The sequence below is a fragment of the Podarcis filfolensis genome (genome assembly GCF_964270895.1).
Source record: "Podarcis filfolensis genome assembly, chromosome: 5".
In the NCBI taxonomy this organism is placed as follows: domain Eukaryota; kingdom Metazoa; phylum Chordata; class Lepidosauria; order Squamata; family Lacertidae; genus Podarcis; species Podarcis filfolensis.
In genome coordinates this window covers 7,104,711-7,124,059 of record NC_139608.1, presented here as the reverse complement: position 1 = coordinate 7,124,059, position 19,349 = coordinate 7,104,711, and the positions used below count along the sequence as shown (strand labels likewise).

The 19,349-nt window shown below is 47.9% G+C and overlaps 1 protein-coding gene across 32 annotated transcripts in view; it reads right to left on the bottom strand.

Moving 5' to 3' along the window:
- EIF4G1 (eukaryotic translation initiation factor 4 gamma 1) overlaps positions 1 to 14,767 on the bottom strand; it is a 75,760-nt gene extending 60,993 nt beyond the window's left edge. For 8 of the 32 annotated variants that reach the window (XM_083612644.1, XM_083612648.1, XM_083612670.1 and 5 more), the window contains exon 1: positions 14,411 to 14,568. The gene's annotated coding sequence lies outside the window, so the exon portion shown is untranslated. Of the gene's footprint in view, positions 1 to 5,165; positions 5,234 to 6,410; positions 6,478 to 8,476; positions 8,521 to 10,227; positions 10,480 to 10,573; positions 10,674 to 14,410 lie in introns of those variants that run through there. The other 24 variants (XM_083612666.1, XM_083612679.1, XM_083612663.1 and 21 more) reach the window with 19 other exon arrangements.
- Between the last annotated feature and the right edge of the window lie 4,582 nt (positions 14,768 to 19,349).

Sequence of the window (19,349 nt, the reverse complement as noted above, 5' to 3'; positions counted from 1 at the left end):
GCAATCACCAGAAGGTACCATTTCCTCAATGCCTTCTCTCAAACAGCCTTGTCCCACCAACAGATGGCTTCTTGTAGCCAAGCAGGCTTCATGAATCTACCTGTAAATAACAGTTCATGACCAGGTGCATAGCCTGGGAACCATTTTGGACTCACAGCTGTCCATGGAGGCACAGGTCACTTCCATCAGAGACCCCACCTGCCTATGCACTGTCTTACCAGAGTGGTACATGCTCTGACTATCCCTTGTTTGGACTACTGCAATGCACTCTATGCGGGGCTACCCTTGCAGGCGATTTGGAAACTACAACTAATCCAGAATGCGACAGCTAGACTGGTGACTAGGAACATATGCTGGGACCATATAACACCAGCCTGAAAGATCTACACTGGCTCCCAGTATGTTTCTGAGCAAAATTCAAAGTATTGGTGCTGATCTTTAAAGCCCTAAATGGCCTTGGCCTTGTATACCTGAAGCAGCGCCTCCACCCCCATTGTTCAGCCCAGAATCACACTGAGATCCACCTCAGAGGGCCTTCTGGCAGTCCCTCACTGCAAGAAGTGAGATTGCAGGGAACCAGGCAGAGGGCCTTCTCGGCAGTGGTGCCCTCCCTATGGAAACTCCGCAAAACCGGAAGTGGTGTCCCAGTTTGCAAACTTTACCTCAGTCTAAGAACGGAATATGAACGATGGAAGAGCACCGGCAGCAGGAGGCCTCATTAGGGAATGTGCGCCTCGGTTTAAGAATGATTTCGGTTTAAGAAAGGACTTTGGGTTTTGCGCAGTTTGTAAGCTGAATAGTTCATAAACAGGGCTGTTCTTAAATCGAGGTATCACTGCATAGGGAAGTTTTTACTGTGTTGGATGTTTTGATTTGTTGGAATCTGTTCAGAATGGCTGGAACAATCCAGTCAGATGGGCAACATAATAATAATAGTAATAATAATAATAATAACAATAGTAATAATAATAATAATAATAATAATAATAATAATAATAATAATTAGATGCACAAGGAAAGGCTGAAAGCCGCATTCCCATGCTCAAATTCCTACAGAAAACCTGAGAACCCAATGCCTTACAGAGGAAAACTCTCTTCACATGAGACAAAAGACCTCCCCTCTTACACACACACACACACACACACACACAGGGACAAGCCAACAGCAGAATCAACATTGCAAATACATCACATCAGCCAGCTTTAGGCCTGAACCCAACACAGAATACATGAAACAGACAGCACCACACACTGCACACAACTACAGCCCAAGCCACAATTGAAGCATTGACAACAATGCTCTTTTTCTCCCCAATGGCCAGTCACCACTTCTTTCTTTGGTCCCATCGAATGGGCCAATGTTTCTCAAACAAGGCCAAGAAGGGGAGTTTGGGGAAGGTGGGAAAGGTAGCTCAGTCAATAAAGCACGAGTTTCTTAGTCTCAGGGTGCTGGGTTTGAGCCCCACATTGCGCAAAAAAATTCCTGCATTGCAGAGGGTTGGACCAGATGATCCTTGTGGTGCCTCCTAACTCAGCAACTCTACGATCACAGTTCTTCATTAGCATATCTGAATACTTAAGACTTAAGGTATTTCACAGTTTGGGTTGCAACCACACTGAGTCCCTGCTTAAGACATCTCAGGTCTAGAGCATTCAAGCTCCACATGGAAGGGTGCAAGGCAAAAAACTCAGGAGCAGCAAGAGACAGTACACTAAATACATTTTGGAAAGTGAGGACATCAGGACCTGTGTCTGGGAGAAACCCGAGAAGATGGAGGTTCTGTGGGTGGGTGGTTCCTGTGTCCGGGAATTAGGTAGGCAACCAGTTATGAGAGGAGTTGCACAACCCTGAAGGAACAGGTTTGTAGCCTGGGAGAACTCATGGATTCCAACATGTTACTGGAGTCTCAAGTGGCTTCTGTGGCTAGGAGTGCTTATGCCCAACTTAGGTTGTTTCACCAGCTATGGAAGTTCCTGGACCAGCCCAATCTCAGGTGACCTCCCACCTGAACCACTGCATTACACTCTATATGGGGCTGCCCCACGTCCAGAGACTGCAGCCAGGATAGTGTGTGATTGCCAGGTTGGCAAGTGGTCCAGCCTGTTGGGATCCCTTGCCACCAGTCCTCCACTGCCTACCAATGAGCTACAGTGTTAGCACTAAAAGGTTTTGGACTCAAGTTCTTTAAAGAACGGCTGCCCCAGTATCACCCACTTTGGGGCCCTACACTTGGCAGGGGAAGCCAACTTGGTGGTGGCACTGACCAGTGGCAGGGCCTTCTCGGTGGCACTTCTCCATTTGGGGAGTGCCCTTCCTGCTGAGGTGTGTAGGTATTCCTTATTAGTCACATCTAGGAGGAATTTTAAAGAGCTCCAGTCTACTCAGACATTTAATGGCTAAAAGATAGCATTCCCAGCAACCCTGAAATTATCAGCTGTGAGATTAGGCGACTGTTTTCAACTATGCTTTTATTTTTAACTGTTTTATCGCTGCTGTGTTTGCAGCCCTGAGATCCTTTGAAGGAAGGGCATGATATAAATGGAAAAAGTTGTCCAAAATATTGCAGGGTTAGGAGGAGAAGAAAAAGCTCCACTACCATCACTAAGGGTAACCATTAAGGTGTTAGTACCAATCCACAAAGATCATTGCCGTCAAAGGGATACGCAGGTCATATTTTTGAAGGGAGCTATTCCAGGACTTTGACCCAACTGCTACCCCAAGCAGTGGGTCTTCCTCTCTCCTGTATTGGAAGGAAAAGACACACTGCTCCCCACAAAAGCAGCCCAGCTGGCTGCTGGCGAATTCACAAGCACCCAAGACTTCAGCCACTCAAGGTCTGCTGGCATATCGATTAGCATGGCCAAGCCCATTAAACAAACACCTCAAAGGTTAAAGAGTGCCAAAGCAGGGAGGCGGAGACTTAAGAGAGGCAGCTCCCTTGTGCTCCAGGGTCCATTAGCACATCAAGGAACAAATGGGAGGAACAGATAGCCATTCCCTCACCAGCCCCTTTTCTCAGCTGTGAATGCTTTTTTCCGCCCAGCTTCACCACACCCATGACTGGAGCTTCACCTCCTTCTTAACAAGCTTTGGAATTAAGAACTCTACTTGCCACATCCCCCCTCTTTATTCCTTGTCAACATCCTGGCTCTTCCCGTCCAGTTAAGACCAGCAATAGCTCAGTCAGTAGGGCACAAGCATGAGACCCTTTAATCTCAGGGTTGTGGGTTTGAGCCTCACATTGGGCATTGCAGGGGGTTGGACTAGATGACCCTCGTGGTGCCTTCTACAATTCTCTGATTCCCCCTCTTCTGTCTCCAGATGCTGGCCCTTCCCTGCAAGGGCAGCACAGGGACCAAGCAGCAGCGGACCTTATTGCCACCAGATCCAAATCACACCCGTGCCAGGAATTTGTTGCGTTTTCTGCAAGTCCTCCCATCAGCCACGCATTGGTAGGTAATTCTGGCCTACCTTGACAGGATTGCCGCAAAATTGCTGAGGTGCTGAATGCAAAACACCTTTTCCAAATTCTAAACTTTTACAAAAATGCTAAGGTTTGCTGTTGGTGTAGATCCCCTTCCTTTAAAAACAAAAACCCAAACCCTAATTGCCAACCAAAGCAAAGCAGCAAGTTAGACAACACCCACATGCGGGAAAAGGAAACTTCCCCGACCTGTTTGTCAGAGTTGGGGTCCAATGATGATGCAAGCACCTCTGGGAAGAGACCACAGTGGCACTGGTTATTTCACTGGCAAAAATCAATAGCCACTCTGACCTTAGGCTGCCCAAACGCTCCCAAACTTGTGAAATCAAAAGCAGGTCAGTCTGCATGGACTAGGTCACCAGCCATCACAAACTACACCCCATTTGGGGGCGGGCGTGGGTGACAGGCACATTAGAATCTTCTTTTGCCAAATGAACTGTGAGGTTCCAAAATTCACCTTGATATATCATGATCAGTACTTGCCGATCGAAGGGAAGCGGTGCACGGCATCTCTGATCTTGCTCCGGGGGGCTTGTCTTTATGCTTCAATGGACAGAACTATGATCCCCAGGAGAAAAGGCTATTTTCAGTAAAATGGTATGGGAATTTCCCACTTATGTTTTCAGAAACTGAGAGCAAGGCTCTATGAAGGTGGTAGAGCACAGTCAACATAAAAGTTTAGGAATAGGGATACAGACTCCTCCCTTTTAAAAATAAAAAAGAGGGGCACATTTCTCTGCTCTTTCCTCACTTTTAAATTCTTTTCTCAGGGTTACTGAGAGTGGCTGGGGAAACCCAGCCAGATGGGTGGGGTATAAATAAATAAATAATTATCATCATATCATCATCATGTTACACAGCTCTCAGGCACCCAATAAACATTTCGTGGAAGAAACACATCTGCTGCACTAGCGTTCTAAATTTTCAGGTGCACAAGCAAGAAGTCTCGGGTGGAAAGTAGGGCTCAGAGAGAACAGTACATGACCTAAAGCACACCAAGGAGGCCTGTAGTGGTGCAAGAGCTTGCAACGCCCACCCAGAAACTTGGGGAGGTTTCTGTGCTAGGACTGAGGGGAACAAGGAAATGAATTCCATCTTTAACAGCAAGGACGGACAGAAGGTCCTGATGCTCCCTCAGAAACGACTTAAGTTTTGGAAGGGGTGGGGACTGTGATGTCCAGGGCAATTGGCTTCACCAGGATCTGTAAGAAACAGCAAGCAACCCATCTACTGAGGATTGGCGCCAATGCACTGCAAATGCTCAGGAGATATGGCGTGGCTTCCTTCTCAACCCCTCTACCCTGGTGAAAGTTTCATTTTGGGAATAATTTGTTTACAGGGTGCACTCTGATAAACACCTCCCGCCAGGCCTACCTGGAATGGCACGCTTTTGATTTGTCACCAGGCTGCCACCATTTTAATTTTTCATGATGCTCTTGATTTAGCATCACTCCAGGCCATTCCAAGGATTTTACATGGTAGCCACCAGTATAGAACACAAAGGGGGAGCATTAAGAGGGTCCCTGGGGACGTTAAGGGTGACAGGCCATGCCAGGGCCCTGGGGCCCATGCCAGCTGCCCAAGGATGCTGCATGGGAACACTGAATTAGCTCACTTGCTTGGCTCATCTGGGCTGTGCTAAAATCGAGCAGACAGCAAATTCAATCTTGCTTCACTTACATGCGTTGCAACCCATGCAATGTAGGTTAACGTGGGGGTTGGCATGTTGAGAGTTCTGCCTCAAAGCACTGAAAATGGGCAATAAGGAACAGGTATAATAGGAGTTTAGGAAACGAGGCTGCAGAAATTAATCCAACTGCAGAATTTCCATTTGTGGGTGAACATGCCACAAATGGAAAACGGCCGATGGAGAATGCAAGATGCCCACGACTTCGTAAGTAGCATTTGACAAAGCAGGAATTGTACTCTTTGTTTTGTGGCTGCTTACAGCAGCTTCCTATTCACTGGTTCAATAAAACTTCTTCCACAGGTGCTCAGGCAGGCACTGCAACTGCCCTGACTAGTCTATCTTCCTACAAATCTCCTCTCAAAGAAATACCTTTCTCCACTGAAGCCAACTGCTTAACACAGCCTTCCTTAGCCTGGAGTGCTCCAGATATTTAGGACTACAGATAACTCACAACCTTACATTATTTTACTTGTGTTCACAGCTTGTGTGGGTGGGGGAAATTAAAAATAAAATGGAGAGCGGAGGAAACCCATTCTTCATTTTATTTATTCCCTGCCCGCCATTATGGGCTTACCAGGCAGCCCAGAGCCCTTGCCAGCAAAGGGAGGCTCCAGACTTTGGGGAGGTGGTGCAACGTCTCTGGCATGGTTCTAGATGCCTCCTGCCTCCTCCCCAAAGCTGGGCAAGCACTTACTAGGCTTTGAGAAGGAGGTGGGAGGACTCTGGGATCCTGCCAAAACCCTCGCAACAAAGCGGCCACGGAAGGGCTCTGGGACACTGCCAGAGCCTTTTCCGCCTATTTCCTGAAGTTGGGCAAGAGGTCCTCCACCATGCAGGGAGCCTGGTTCCGGAAATTCCTGGCAGTACGCATTTATATACATGGACCCCCAGAACCTAAACCCTGCGTAAGATATGAGATACGTGCACTGCTATCAGGAGCAGATGGGAGCTACAGTTCAAAACCTCTACAAGGCAACAAGTTGGAGAAAGCTGGGTTAACACCATAACTCCTATCCTAACAAAAATAAAGCCCAAGCACATTTAATCAAATTTGCTCCCCACTGTTCCCTTTCAGACCTTGCTTGTCTCCCTTTCCTTTGACGCCTCCAACTTAAAACTTTTGATCGACCACATCATGATAGGGAAGGGCTCCTAGCTTACTGTGCTTTATTGAGAATGAGCAGCATGGTGCCCTGCTGCCACTGAGAGAAACAAGGCAGGAAGAAACAATTTACCTTGGGTTCTTGCGATGTCTGGACAGGCACCCTGCTTATTTTCTCCTTCGTTGTTCGCTTGTAAATCCTGTTAAGGGAGCAACAAATTTTTGCCTAATTCTGGAGGGGCATGACTTAGTCCTTAAGAGTTGTGGTATTGCGCTCTCTAATGCTAAGTCTAAGCGCTGCTTACAACCAAAACCAGAAGTCACACACGTATTCTGGGTGTTGAAGAGACTGAGAGGCGATATAATAGCCATCTTCAAATATCTAAAAGGCTGTCACATGGAAGATGGAGGAAGCTTGTTTTCTCCTGCTCCAGAAGGTAGGACCCAAACCAATGGCTTCAAGTTACAAGAAAGGAGATTCTGACTAAACTTCAGGAAGAACTCTCTGAGTAAGAGCTGTCTGAGAGTGGAACAGACTCTCATGAGAGGTGGTGGACTCTCCTTCCTTGGGAGGATTTTAAGGAGAGGTTGGATGGCCATTTGTCACATATGAACAAGTTGAGATGCCTACACTGCAAAGGGGATTGGACTAGATGACCCTTGGAGTCCATTCCAACTCTACAATTCAACGATTCCAACCCATTATTCTAAACCTTTCATATCTTCCGTCACTTAACAAAAGTATAACAAGATGGTGCCCTTTTATGCAACTTCTCAGCAGATGCCCAACTGTCCTTCTCTTGAGAATCACAAAGACTCGACGAAAGCACTACAAAAAACAGCCTGCTCCAGATCTAAACAGACTTAGGTCCCATCTCCTAACATCTAAGTCCTTTCCCCTAGATCCCCATTTCAAAAGGGAATGATGGTATTGGAATCCCAAAGCAATGCTCTGTCCTCGTGTTCATTTAATGCAGTTCAGTTACTCTGCCAACTGTGCTGTTGTTTTCCCAGCAAAAGCAGATATTCTCTCATCCTTTCAAAGAATGTTTATGGGCAAAACAAGGATCTAGGAGTATTGTTGTGTTCTGGTGACTGTAGATATGAAACCTCAAGCTGCTTGTTTTATCTGTGCTGATGTAAAAACATCTAGGCACTTCTCATACATTACCTTAAGTGACCCTGGCAACTGTTAGGTTAGTTATCACACCGCAAATTGCAGATATACAATCAAGGGGTCGGCACAAATTAAGGGAGGATGGGCCTATCTCTGGCTATTAGTTATCATTGCTATATGAAACCTGCATCTGAACACTCAAGGCTGTCAAACTTGTAGGCACTGGAAGAATCCAGTTGGCCAGGGTGAGAACAAAATGCTGGATTTGAAGATCATTCACTCATTTGGGGTTGAGGGGAGGCTAATACTGGCTTGCGTAAGTTTTGAATCTGGGACTTCCTGGCTCACACTTCTACTCTCAATGCTTCACAACTTCTCAAGGTAGCTAAAGTTAATATTCCAGATTAACAAAAATTACAAGGGAGCGCTCTTGTGCCTCTTGCCTGTGGCAGTACCATCGTTTCCTGAAATGCCTTCTCCAACAAGGAATTTGGGAAGATAAAAGAAACCTGGAAAGGCAGGATTCTCTCCAGATGACGAAGTGGGGAAAGGGAAAGAGGAAGCATTTTGCACCTCCACCCTGTCATTAGTCCCTTGCACTGCTCCTGAAGGCAGAACTTTGTTCCTTCTTCTTTGTGACAGGAAGTGAACATGGAACAGAGTGCAACAGGCACCATTTCTGAGGGAAGTTAATTGAGGGAGGACCTTTCCGGGTGAAAGGGAAAGTCTTGAGAATATAAACTGCTCTTCTGAACTGCTTAGGGGTGTTTTAGGACTTCTGTATAGGGAATTCTACAGGCATCACTGCATGCAATGAGCACATGTGTACTCCACCAGTATACAGACTGACCAATTCAGGCTTTTTGTTGCATGTGGACTCAATAAAAAACAAAACTTGACCATTTAACACACACACACACCCCACTATGTGCCGGGGTACATATGATTCTCTACACAGAAGCTACTGTCCATTACAAATCTTTATCTCGGATGAATAACAGGTAGCGTGGTTAAAATGCACAAACTTGTATCCTTGGATTCAGAAGACCTGGGCTGAAAACCCAGCTTGGCCACAAACTCACCAAATGGCCTTGGGGAAGTCACACTCTCAGCCTCAGCTCCTAAACTGCGTAATGAAAACAATAATATTTAGTATTTATGTAGCACCTTTCCACATTTTATCTCAGTATTTTTCAAAAATAGAAACAGTGTAAGGTAGGTTAGCATTATCCACAAATGTCTGAGGCTTGACAAAGGCCTCCCCTGCAAGCGACTATGTACTACATTCATATTCTGCCTTTCGTCCATCATGGAATAGGGTAGATGAGGGACTTTCAGGTGGCCCTCCATCCAAGCACTGATACAGACCTGCCTTCAGAAAGGCATCCTGTGCCTTTAAGATTGTGTAGAGTGAGATTTGAACCAGGACCTTCATGGGTCACAGCTTAATCCTGTAACCATTTACAAATGCCAACAGTGAAAGAAGATAAGCACAGGGGACATGTAACATGCTAGACAACAAGGGGAAACCACTTTGGATAGAGGGGAAACTGCTTCCCAGAGGACAAGGCCAGCAGCTGCCCCACAGTATAGCCCCAGAAGTACAATGGAGGCATCAAACTAGGAAACTCCTCAGTTTGACTTGTGATTCTCACATTTGCCCAGTGACAGGGTGGGGAAACATGGTGGTAGTTCCTCTGCATTTTGACACTTCCTGCTCCTGGGCAGAGCTGGCTCCTATTTTTTTATTTTTATTTTTTATTCTAGAGCTTAGGAATTTGAAATATTTTCCTAGCCCTACTTTTGAGGGACACACCCATGTGTTCTGCAATTATAAAGAAGAAGAGCCACAGTATTCCTCCATTACAGAAGGCCCCACACTCAACTATGAAGAAAAGTGAAGCAAGTCTTCAGATGTGAACTGAGCACCCTTATTCCCTGACTCCCCTCACCCTTTCACTTAACACAAACACACTCCCAGCCAAAATAGCAGAGAATTCCACCCACCACCATTGCCAGAAGCAACCCAATGAAACGCTGTTTAGCACGAAATGCGAACGTGGACTGTTACGATACAAGCCTTCCACCCTCCCCTGTAGGGCAAACTACATAAAACCAGGAAATGTGCAATCGAGGTTCAAGATGTCCTCCCTCTCCCACACTTTCAGAGACAGTTGGTGTTACTCCACACAGTAAGATCTCCTTTAATCACCATCCAAACCCACCATGACAGCAAGCCGCCTTCCTAAAAGGAAAATGCGCAAACAAGTGGCAGTCTTTCAGGGACTGAACAAACAGATTAAGATGGGTTGTTGTTGTTTTCAAAATAAAAACCCAACAACTCAACACAACAAAATCTGAAAGTTTAGATGTGCGCAAGTAAAATTGGGTTGCTTAAGAAATTGCTGAGTAATTTTTAACGTCTGTTCTGGGCGGTAAGAGGACTAACATATGTTTGGGGGAAAGAAGGCACAACCAATGTGCGGGCGTGGGGAGGGGGGAACACACGCAAAAACTAACAGAGGGCACAAGACAAAGGAGATGCAAAGGTTTATTTACCCTCCGCATTTATTTTATTTTGTACAAAGGGCCGGAAGGCAAGCGTGAACAGCCATCCATTGGGGAAAGGGCAGCAGCCGGCGAATAAGGGCGGGCCAGGAAATATTTCAGAGAAGGGGGTGCCTTAAATACAAAGCACCAAGATCCCCCACCACCCCAAGCCCTTTTCCCCTCTCTCCTGCTCTGCAAAAGCCCCAAACCCAGCCGCAACCGGAAAGCGAGGGGTAAAGGGAATTTGGGTCGGGGGTTGGAGAGAGAAAGGACCCGGACGCACCTCGGCCGGTGGCACATGGGCGCAAAAAAAGAGAACCCCAAACCTCGAGACCTTCCTCCTCCGGGGGTGGAGGGTGGCCTTTCTTCCCCTCCGAGGTTCCCCCGCGCGTCGCGCCGGCCAGGATGGCAAGCAGGAAGCCAGGCCCCGGCCCGCCTGCTCCAAGGACACGTGTCCTAGCCGGGCGGCCCCGCAGGGGAGGGAGGGAGCCGTGGGCCACGCGGTGGCGACTGCCGGGCGCCCTGCGCGCTGGCCGCAAGAGCGCCCGCGGCGGGCGGCGAGAGAAAAGCAGGCGGGCGGGCATAGCGTGGCCGGGGCCCCGTCCCCCCACCGCCGCTTCCGACCGTACCCGAGTTGCGCCGCAAGCACGTGGGGCTGGCCCGGTTCGCGGAGGCGGACGCCAAGCACCGGCGCGGTAGCAGCCACAGCCAGCGAGGGAGGAGGTGGAGGGAGCGGAGGAGGTGGAGCCGCAGCAGGGCCAGCCCCGACGGCGGCCTAGGGCAGGGCGAAGCGAGCGAGCAAGGAAGGAAGAGGCGAACACGTGGGCCCAGCGGGATGCAGGCACCGGGCGGGCTTCGGGCCTACAAGCGGGGTGGGAAAGGCCGATCCGGCGCCGCAGGGTCCCTGCGCGCGGCGAGTGCTCCGCAGATGTGGGCGCGCAGCTGCAGAGCAGCTCTCGCCCGGATTCCGCCCCGTTCCCACGTGCGCAGAGGCCACGGAAGGGGAGACCCTACCGGGTGCGGCTGCTTGGAATTTTAGAGGAGGGTGCACCCACGCCCCAATACCACTACAGAACGGGGCGATCCTAAGCTTCCCGGCTTCGCCTAAAAGCGGGCAGCTGCTGCGCCCCGTTAAGGCGTGCACCCACCCACAGCACCCCTGATATGTTTGGATGCAAGAGCGAAGATCTACATTTCCCAGCGTGTTCCATAAATGCAGACCCCGCAGGTCCTATGCATTTTGGGGCAGGAGCATTCTGAACTGCGCGGGGTGCTTACCTATGCCAAATGAACCAAAACACTGCCTACGAAGCACAACAGTAGCCTTAGATACCACAGGTTATGCGGGGTCGAGAGCCCTGCAGGTTTCAAACGCGGGGTGGGGTGAGAGGAGTGCCACATTTTATGAGGTCGTATACTGGGACTGGAAACTCCAGAGGCGGTCGGGGAGGGGGGGGGCGCAGTTATCGGCAGATCTGGGCCCCAGTTTCAAATCATATGGAGCGGGGTACAGGATCCAGGAATCTAAATACACCACCACATGGTAAACCTCTACAGAGGAACGCAGGCAGGCCTTGTAAGTAAATTACTGAGCTCAATGGGTTTTACTTCCAAGGAAATGTATATACAATCAGCAGGCACATCACAGCCTTATATGGGGCAGGCGCATTTCAGAGGAGTGGCTGTTTTGTTGCATAATATCAGCCTTCTCCAACATGGGCAAACATCACTGTAGTCCAAAACATCCAGGAGGTGACTGGTCCTCTCAATAAAGGTATTCTGTCTGGGGACATTCAGTTCTATACATACACAATAGGAGACTGGAATGTCACAAGCATGTACCAAAACAATTGATTCCTGCCTATATGTACTAAGGAGAACAAAAGCTTATGTGCCAGAAGATCTTCAGATGTCCACTCAAGGTTATGCAGCTTTCACCTCCCTTTTATTCAGGTTCATTAATGAAGTTATTTTAATCCATGTTACTTTACAGAGTTCAGAAAAGGGCTAGATGATGGATTAAACTACCAAAAAGGCATAGTGGTAAATCCAAGGACACCCATTAGCTACCTTGAACTCTATAAGGAAAAGTAGAGTAGAAACGTTTTAATAAGTGATACCAACAAAACTATTGTGGAAAGAATGAGAGGAGGGTGTTAACAAAAGATTTGTCAGGGACAAAGTTACAATTCAGTGGAAAGCAGGATTGGACCTTCCAGATGCAGTCTAAAAGGCTCAGATGTAAAGGAACTCAAAGAGAAATAATCATAAGGAAATGAAATAATCTATAAGTATAAGAACCTTATAAAGGTCCAGTCTTGTATTTTAATAGTCCAAATAGGGTGGGAGCTAGTTGAAGAGATTAAATTTCAGGCCTCAGAAGAGCATAACCTCATAAAATACAAGCTGCCAGTACATTTTGGGACAGACCTGGTTTGTCTCATGGCTACTGGCCAAGAAGGGAACCTGGTTTAAGACCTCAAGCTATTTAAACTCAATTCGCATAAAATTAAAGCTCAATCTCCATCAAATGCTACAAATATAAATATGGCATATAGGGGTAGCTGGAGGCCTTAGAAGCTCCACACTTCCTTCTAAATTGTGGAAATGGTGCCCTAAATACTGTGTGTGCTAGATACTGGGTTCTATAGATAAGCAGGGAGGGGACTTTAACAAGGCCTAACTGTACAGAAATGAGTTGGTTGATAGTTTCAGCAGCAAATAGAATTATATGAGATAGCAGCTGGTCTCAACTTTAGACATTGTAGTACTGCGCTAGCATGCCAAAGTTGTCATGCAACTAAGCTCTAGAAGGCCCCTTTGGTTTCAGGTATCCTTTCAGAAAATGTGATTTCATGTCTTAAACAGTGCACAATTCATGGGAAGAAGGGATTTGTTGACCCCATACTTTGTGGGAGAGAATTGGTTAGGGAGCTGGAAATTCTGTTTCTTCGGTAATTTTGATTAACACTTTCATAGTGCAAAATTATTTAGAAGTCATGTTTTATTCATGGCACACTGGCTTCAGACTTTCTTCACACTGTACTTATCTAGAGTTAACTGTACGTATAGCAGAAACCCTGAAGAAGCTTGCATAGAAAGGCCTTGGGCTCCATAAATATTATACAGATTGAGCAGCAGAGGGGTCTGTTTATTATAGTGTTTGCCCATTGGAAAGACACTGTTTTGAGTTCCTACTGATAGTTATGCAAGACTGGCTATGCTTCTAGAGCACAGGCCTCTCTTCCGGGCTCATATGCAGTTTGAGGGAGGCCTAGTACCTGTACTAAGGCCCTATAACAGCAGCACATATAAAGGGCTCAAGTTTTAGGGTCAAAATCCTCCTCAGTACCTGGATAGATATGGAAAGGCTCCTCTAAGTTTCAGGGCGTTCTCCGAAAGGAGGCTGGCTATGAGGGTGGACCTTTGTCCCCCACTACTGGCCTGTGCCAAGGGCATATTTGCTTGGAAAGCTCTCGTTCTTAAAACACAGCTTGAGTAAGATGCAGGGCAAAAAATAAATTTACTGCTTATTAAAATACAGGCACAACAGGCATGACCTATAGGAGACTAGGCTGCCTTGTGGAGTTTGCATTTGGGGTGGGGAGCGAGAGAAAGGGCTCGAATGCAGAACCGAAAAACCTCACATCTGTTCCAGGTGCGGAGACGTTTTAAACACAAGATACTGGCGTTATGTGAAAGAAAGGTTTGTTTGGTGGAGCAGACAGAGCCTCAGAATGAGAGGCGTAGCTACGAGGGGGCTAGCCAGGCTTTTTTCGGCCCGGGTGAAGCCCGCCCCCCAGGGGAGCCACTGAGGCTCTCAGCCTGCGTGTGTGTACCCAAATGCTCGTGCGAAGAGATACCAAGCTCGGTCTTTGACCCGGGTGAAATGGAAGCCCAGTTTCGCCCCTGCTCGGAAACACCCTTTCCGTAACCTTGCGCTTCGCACGCACGCGAGGAAGCCGAGAGAGAAGCGCCGTCTGCACGCGCCCAGGAGCACCCTGCGCGGGCCGAAGGAAGCGGGAGCACAAAGGCCGGCTCCACGCTCCCAGAGAAAGCCTAGTCAGTGGGAGGAGGAACCGGGGAGAGGCCGGGTCTCTCTCCTCTCTCCCGGCAGCCGCCCTTCACCCGGGCGCGGGGACCACGAGGCCTAGCCCGGCCGGCGTCTCCTTCCTTCCTCCTCCCGCCCCACGTGCTGCTCAGGCGAGGCCTCCGAGGGCCAGGCAGGCGGCCGGAGAGGCGAGGGGGCAATGGCGGCCGGAGCCCAGTCAGGGCGCGACGAGGGGGGTGGGGGTGAGGGGGGGGGAATGCCCTCGTCGCGGGAGGGGGGCAGCGGGGGGAGGAGACCGGCGAGGCCCCGCCTCTCTCCTCCCACCCCCCCCACCGCGCCAACCGCGGCCTACTCTGGCTTTCTCTCTCGCCCCCCCCCCCCGCCGCACCTTCCCCCCTCCCCCCACCGCGGTTACCTTCAGTCTCCTTCAGTCCGGGGAGCGGGGCCCGACGCAGCCGCAGCGCAGCCCAGCACGACCATTTCCGGAGCCGCTCTCCGAGGGGAGGGGCGGGGCAAGAGGAAGGGAGGAGGAGGGTCGGTCACGGGGCGAGGGAGGACGGCGGCGAGGGGGCGGGGCTCGCCTGAAGCCTCTCAGGGGGAAGGGAGGGAGGTGGGGCGAATTGGGAGGGGGTGGGGTCAGCTGCCGCCCCGCCTTCGTCACGTGGCTCGCGCCATGCTCTGGTATTGGGGGACGAAGGGGAGAGAAAGAAAAGAGGCGGTCAGGTGACCCCCGCGCGGCCGGCGCGGCCTTTTGGGCACGTGACCTCCACGCGAGGCAGGGAGGCGGGCGGACTGGCCGGCCGGCGCGCGCACCTGCATCACGTGGCGGGGAGAGGAGCTTCCGTTTCCCCTTTCCTTGTCGAGAAGCGTTCTTGCCGCCGCCCGGTGCCACTCTATGGCTCGTGACACGTGTGGGTGGTGGGGGAGGGGATCGGGCCCGGAGTAGTTTCCTCGCTCTTCTTAATGAATAAGCACGGGGAAATCAATATAGATAAGTGTGTTTGTACATATGCATATTATAAACACACACATACAACAATAATTTCGGAGCGCAATAATGTTTTTATTCTATTAATACTTAGTTGTTTTTAATCATTTTTTTCTCCCTAAGTTTTTAGCTGTTCCTATTTTATTTGCACGCCGCCTCGAGACCCTGTTGGGGGAAAGCTGCGATATAAATAAATGCACAATAATTATTATACTAAATATCCCGGTGTTCCATTAGGACTAGCCCTACCAGCATACGCAGTAACAGGAGGTGCTGGTGGCTTCAGGCTTCCAGGGGCGGCGTCTGCTCATTCTTCTCTTCCACCTGGTTCAGAATGCGACGCTCCCAGCTATTGATTGACTGACATTCTGTAAGGCCCCTGCCGGTGGTCCCTGCCCTTCCCTTACAGCCTCCACCCCGCCTCTGGATTTCCTCATGGCACCTTTGTATCAAGTTTAACCCACAAGAGCTAAATTGAACTTCCAGGTTCAGAGGCACTCTGCTCCCAGATTGCAGGTCTTGGGTGATAAAAAGATATAGAGGGTGCCTCTGAAGTGCGTCTGAAAACTTCAGTTGGCATAGAATGTGGCAGCAAGGGTGCAAGTGGGTGCTTGGGCACGGGAGCTCATTATACCTATCTTACAGCAGCTGCACTCATTGGTTGGCAGTTTGTAAATGGGCTTAATTCATGCTGGTCATTACTTCTAAAGTTCTAAATGGCTTGAGTGCATGCTGACTGAGTGGCCATCTCCTTCTGTTTCCAACTGTTCACACTTAACACCTTCCCTCCAAATATTGCTTCTTTCTAAATCATTTTGTTCCTCTCCCACCTCTCCCTGGCCCTATTCAAAAACACATCATCTCAAGGGGTATTTCCTCACTTTTCCCTCAACTCACCTCTATGACTTAGGCTCAAAAGGACTAAGCTACAACTAATAATAAACTGCATGGTGATTGACTGACCCAAGACCACAAGATTGGATGAAGATCCTATGTATGAATATGTTGGTTTAAAAATAATAATTGAGAGTTGCATATGAAAGATCTACCTACCTGTCAAAATGGCATAATGAAACAGTAATGAAAAACATCAACTGAAAGTGCCCTGCAGATATTATGCTGGCCTTTGCTTGCAGATGTTGAAAAGTGCCCTCTCTTGGACGCAAGTTTGTACGCAGAGGAAAGGAAAGGCCATGAACCTGCCTGAACCCAAAGTCATCAAATGTTCTTTTAGACACTTCTGGAATTTGAACAAGCTAGAGTCAGAAAGGACACTTTTTAAATAACATAGTACATCTGTATTGAATTCTGGCTTTGATCAGTTGAATCCAATTGTCAAGAGATGCTACAAAATCAGTTGGTTAGTCAGCAAGCAAGATAATTGCTAAGTGTTGCTTATGGTGACAGATAATGATGCAGACTCTCTGCAGTAGTCATCTCACCCCACCATCCTCTCACAAAATGAGCCTGAGTATGAATGAGCTGAATTGTTCCTTTCATATGAGATCATGCCTGTTCACCATCACCCAGTGTTCAAGTCAGGAAGGACGGTTAGTCTTTTCTGTAGCACTGACTCACGTAAATCCCTTTTCTTCCCTTCAGCCACCCATACTACCTCTGCAAAAAACAGCCCAGAGTCAGATATGAAACCCACTCCTCTGCCGTGCCTTTCTGTTCCCTTTTAATTTGTAAGGTTTGTGTTCTGTCCCCAACCACTAAAAACTCCTCCTTTGTCATTCACAACATGAGGGGTGGGGAACCCGTTTTTCTATAGAGGGTTCACATTTCCACAGGGGCCGGGTAGGCAGCGTCAGAAGTAGATGTGACTTTTCTTTCTGCCACCTTTGTATCTTTTTTTCTACCATTCCTTTCCTCCCTGTTAGCAGTGCTGCCAGAGATTGCTCTTGCAAAAGATCTGAACTCATCGCCTAAGCTGCAGTATACAGACGCTCAAGAAAACTCACCAACATTAGGACCCCTAAGAGCTGAGATAAACAGAAAACACAGGCTATTTCAGAATCTACAGACCAGCTGGTGAACTCTTCAAACAAAAGACAAGGAATAAGTAAGATTTCTAGCAGTTATGGATCAAGAGCCTTCATAAGACACTGCCTGCTCCCCTTTTCACCTCCCTGGCCAGCGGACTGTAAATTTGAATAAGCTCGCCCCAGGGTCCCCAAAAAATGAGTGTCTATCATTTAATTGTCCCGACATTTGGTTTCTTACAACCTGAACGTCTGGCTCTTGCATTGCTCTATAGCAAGTGATTCTTAAGCCTTGGCATGATGTCCTCCTGAATTTACTTTTTAAAAAACGAAAAAAAGAAATGTAGACACCCAAGGTATATAATAGCACTGAGATAGTTAGTATCAGGTTTTAAGGAAAAGAAGCAGAAATAAGTCCCCCAGCCCCACAGCCATGAGGGGAATAACAGAGGAGATTCCATCTGCTTACTTTCTAATCAGTACAATGCATATAGCTGTGTGGTTAGCAAGGATGACTTATCTTGTGACCTACAGCTATAAAAAAAAATGCCTCAGTTGATGTATTTCTAATAGTGAAATAAAGGTACAATTTGGCTATTTAGGAGAATGGTGCAATGCATCCTATTGCGATTTCTGAAAAATACTTACAGCCACAATGGGATATATATACATGTTTTAAATAGTATTCCCTGATCAAATGAATCTACAACAAATTAGATTTGAAAGATGCAGAGCTGGAAAGGTTGCAGGGAAGAACAACCAAAATACTCACAAGCTGTGCAGCAATTTCCCCTGCAAGGAGAACTTAAAACATTTGGGGGCTATTTTGTTTAGAAAAAAAGGCAAGGGAGGGGGAGACAGATAGAAGCGTATAGCATGGAGAAAGTAGGTTTTTCTCCCTCTTCCAAAGCTAGAATCCAATACAGCAGAATGGTGGGAGATGCAGGACAGACAGAAGGAAGTACTTCTTCACATGGTGCAGTTAAACTATGGTATTCTCAAAGATGTGGTGGTGCCCACCCATTTATATTGTCTAATCCAGACATGGCCAAACCACTGGTCCTGTTAGCTAGGGATGATGCAAGTTGTAGTCCCAAAACATCTAGAGGGTCAAGTTTGGCCAATCTGTTTAAAACTAACTCACCAAATTAGTTTTATAAATGGCTATATGATGCTTGTAGACTCAGAGACTGAATCTGTCTCAACCTCCAGAGGGGCTGGAGGACCCAACACACATCTAACCAATGTCCAGGGGGCACAGAAGTATTTATGTGATGTGCCATCTTGCATCATCTTGCCTTTATCAGCCTCCCAAGATGCCAGCTTCCACCCACAGCACTCTGCCCTCATTTTGACACCTGTGCTGCTAATGCTGGGACAAGCCGATGCCAAATCAGCCCCTCAACACTTCTCTGATGAATTAATGTGGAGATGGGGATGCCATAGGCTACAGAGGCAACCAAGGGCCAGGCAAGACCTTTAGGCTTTGTGCTCAGGAGCCCTGCTGTAGTCCAGCACATTTTGAGTAGAAACATTTCTTCAGGCAAATCTACTTCATCTGATTCTGTAAAAATGTAAGATAGGACAGCAGCACCATATGATTTTCAAATGAAGTTTCCCTTGAGTTTCTATGTAGCACACAAAAGATTACAGCAGTTTACTAGCTCGCCCATACATGGTCTCCCCTTGTTTCTTCCTGGTCCTCAGCCCCAAATACCTTTCCGTGGTTGGAAATGTGATTCTGCCATTCTGTATCTCTTTGATTATTCATGTTAGAAAACAAAGTGACTGAAAAACTGCATCCTTCGCTTCAACTGCTGCCTTTCTTTACTAGAGAAATGCAGCCACTTTATTGGTCTGGAAGGATCTGACAATATTCTGTGAATTAATACTGGGTAGTGTGGGAGCCACAGCAGAACAATTTCTGCAAGTCTTGCATTTTTAAATACCTGCACTTACCACCAAGCTAGAAGGCATGCTGGCAATGTGGACTGACCCTGTAATCAAAGCAGGGGGACAGGATAGGACACAGATAAGACTTGGAATCTTCCAATGGCGAGGGGCCTTCAGCCCTCTGCCCACTTTTGTTGTAATCTATAGACCTCTGTAGCCTGTGTTCTCGAGGAAATCCTTTCTTTTCAAGCATTACAATGTTCGCCAAATAGTTTTCCATCTGTGAAAAAACCACCCAAGTTCTCCTTGCCCTTTTCAAGTGTAGTGATGAATATGAGACACTTTGTTCAGTCATCGATAGATGTCAGCTACACAAACCTCTTAATAACAGTGTCCAGGTTGCAGCTGCTCCTGGGAGACTACAGGCAGCCCTGTGCACAGCCCAACCAGTTTACAATCTACCTTCCCTATTTCTAAGTAAAGGCCAA